We start from the raw sequence: 3,935 nt of genomic DNA, 5'->3' as shown, positions 1-3,935 counted from the left end.
ATGTATGAAAAAAATTATGAACGGTGGCTTTGCCACAAATATGATGTCAACTACATGATCATGCATGGAAATATGACAATGATGAAGTGTGTCATAACAAACGGAATGGTGGAAAGTTGCATGGCAATATATCTCGGAATGGCCATGGAAATGCCATAATAGGTAGGTATGGTGGCTGTTTTGAGGAAGGTATATGGTGGGTTTATGGTACCGGCGAAAGTTGCACGGTACTAGAGAGGCTAGCAATGGTGGATGGGTGAGAGTGCGTATAATCCATGGACTCAACATTAGTCATAAAGAACTCACATACTTATTGCAAAAATCTATTAGTCATCAAAACAAAGTACTACGCGCATGCTCCTAGGGGGATAGATTGGTAGGAAAAGACCATCGCTCGTCCCCGACCGCCACTCATAAGGAAGACAATCAATAAATAAATCATGCTCTGACTTCATCACATAACGGTTCACCATACATGCATGCTACGGGAATCACAAATTTCAACACAAGTATTTCTCAAATTCACAACTACTCAACTAGCATGACTCTAATATCACCATCTCCATATCTCAAAACAATTACCAAGTATCAAACTTCTCATAGTATTCAATGCACTTATATGAAAGTTTTTATTATTCCCATCTTGGATGCCCATCATATTAGGACAAGTTTCATAACCAAAGCAAATTACTATGCTGTTCTAAAGACTCTCAAAATAATACAAGTGAAGCAAGAGAGTTCATCTATTTCTTCAAAATAAAACCACCGCTGTGCTCTAAAACGATATAAGTGAAGCACTAGAGCAAATGACAAACTACTCCAAAAGATATAAGTGAAGATCAATGAGTAGTCAAATAATTATGAAACTAAATGAAGACTCTCTAACATTTAATAATTTCAGATCTTGGTATTTTATTCAAGCAGCAGGAAAAACAAAATAAAATAAAATGACGCTCCAAGCAAAACACATATCATGTGGCGAATAAAAATATAGCTCCAAGTAAAGTTACCGATGAATGAAGACGAAAGAGGGGATGCCTTCCGAGGCATCCCCAAGCTTAGGCTCTTGGTTGTCCTTGAATATTACCTTGGGGTGCCTTGGGCATCCCCAAGCTTAGGCTCTTGCCACTCCTTATTCCATAGTCCATCGAATCATTACCCAAAACTTGAAAACTTCACAACATAAAACTTAATAGAAAACTCGTAAGCTCCGTTAGTATAAGAAAATAAATCACCACTTAGGTACTGTTGTGAACTCATTATAAATTCATATTGGTGTAATATATACTGTACCCCAACTTCTCTATGGTTCGTACCCTCCGATACTACTCATAGATTCATCAAAATAAGCAAACAATACATAGAAAGCAGAATCTGTCAAAACAGAACAGTATGTAGTAATCTGGATCAAACGTATACTTCTGGAACCCCAAAAATTCTAAAATAAATTTCTCAACGTGAGGAATTTATCTATAAATCATCTGCAAAAATAATTAACTATAGCACTCTCCAATAAAAAATGGCAGCAAATCTCGTGAGCGCTAAAGTTTCTGTTTTTTACAGCATGATCGCAAAGACTTTCCCCAAGTCTTCCCAAAGGTTCTACTTGGCACAAACACTAATTAAAACATGGAACCACATCTAAATAGAGGCTAGATAAATTATTTATTACTAAACAGGAGAAAAAAGCAAAGAACAAAAATAAAATTGGGTTGCCTCCCAACAAGCGCTATCGTTTAACGCCCCTAACTAGACATGATGATTTCAATGATGCTCACATAAAAGATAAGAATTGTAACATAAAGAGAGCATCATGAAGAATATGAATAGCACATTTAATCCTAACCCACTTCCTATGCGTAGGGATTTTGTGAGCAAACAACTTATGGGAACAATAATCAACTAGCATAGGAAGGCGAAACAAGCATAACTTTAAAACTTTAAGCACATAGAGAGGAAACTTGATATTATTGCAATTCCTCCCTCATAATAATTTTTTCAGTAGCATCATGAATGAATTCAACAATATAACCAGCACCTAAAGCATTCTTTTCATGATCTACAAGCATAGAAATTTTATTACTCTCCACATAAGCAAATCTATTCTCGTCAATAGTAGTGGGAGCAAACTCAACGAAATGATTGTCATGTGAGGCATAATCCAATTGAAAATTAAAATCATGACGACAACTTTCATGGATATCATTATTATTTATAGCATACAAGTCATCACAATAATCATCATAGATAGCAACTTTGTTCTCATAATCAATTGGAACCTCTTCCGAAATAGTGGATTCATCATTAAATAAAGTCATGACCTCTCCAGATCCACTTTCATCAATATAATCATCATAAATAGGAGTCATGCTTTCATCATAATAAATTTGCTCATCAAAACTTGGGGGACAAAAAATATCATCTTCATCAAACATAGCTTCCCCAAGCTTGTGGCTTTGCATATCATTAGCATCACGGATATTCAAGGAATTCATACTAACAACATTGCAATCATGCTCATCATACAAAGATTTAGTGCCAAATATTCTAATGCATTCTTCTTCTAACACTATGTCACAATTATCGGAATCCTTATTTTCACGAAATACATTAAAAAGATGAAGCATATGCGACATCCTTAATTCCATTTTTTGTAGTTTTCTTTTATAGATTAAACTAGTGATAAAACAAGAAACTAAAAGATTCGGTTGCAAGATCTAAAGATATACCTTCAAGCGCTAACCTCCTCGGCAACGGCGTCAGAAAAGAGCTTGATGTCTACTACACAACCTTCTTCTTGTAGACGTTGTTGGGCCTCCAAGTGCAGAGGTTTGTAGAACAGTAGCAAATTTCCCTCAAGTGGATGACCTAAGGTTTATCAATCCGTGGGAGGCGTAGGATGAAGATGGTATCTCTCAAACAACCCTACAACCAAATAACAAAGAGTCTCTTGTGTCCCCAACACACCCAACACAATGGTAAATTGTATAGGTGCACTAGTTCGGTGAAGAGATGGTGATACAAGTGCAATATGGATGGTAGATATAGGTTTTTGTAATATGAAAATATAAAAACAGCAAGGTAACTAATGATAAAAGTGAGCACAAACAGTATTGCGATGCTAGGCAACAAGGCCTAGGGTTCATACTTTCACTAGTGCAAGTCCTCTCAACAATAATAACATAATTGGATCATATAACTGTCCCTCAACATGCAACAAAGAGTCACTCCAATGTCAATAATAGCGGAGAGCAAACGAAGTTATTATTGTAGGGTACGAAACCACCTCAAAGTTATTCTTTCTGATCGACCTATTCAAGAGTCCGTAGTAAAATAACATGAAGCTATTCTTTCCGTTCAATCTATCATAGAGTTCGTACTAGAATAACACCTTAAGACACAAATCAACCAAAACCCTAATGTAACCTAGATACTCCAATGCCACCTCAAGTATCTGTGGGTATGATTATACGATATGCATCACACAATCTCAAATTCATCTATTCAACCAATGCAAAGAACTTCAAAGAGTTCCCCAAAGTTTCTACCAGAGAGTCAAGACGGAAACATGTGCCAACCCCTATGCATAAGTTCACGAGGTCACAGAACTCGCAAGTTGATCACCAAAACATACATCAAGTGGATCACGTGATATCCCACTGTCACCACAGATAAGCACATGCAAGACATACATCAAGTGTTCTCGAATCCTTAAAGACTCAATCCGATAAGATAACTTCAAAAGGAAAACTCAATTCATCACAAGAGAGTAGAGGGGGAGAAACATCATAAGATGCAACTATAATAGCAAAGCTCGCGATACATCAAGATCGTACCATCTCAAGAACATGAGAGAGAGAGAGATCAAACACATAGCTACTGGTACATACCCTCAGCCCCGAGGGTGAACTACTCCCTCCCCGTCATGAAGAGCG

Source organism: Triticum urartu, chromosome 5 (assembly GCF_003073215.2).
Source record: "Triticum urartu cultivar G1812 chromosome 5, Tu2.1, whole genome shotgun sequence".
Classification (NCBI taxonomy): Eukaryota; Viridiplantae; Streptophyta; class Magnoliopsida; order Poales; family Poaceae; genus Triticum; species Triticum urartu.
Note: the sequence above shows the minus strand (reverse complement) of the source record.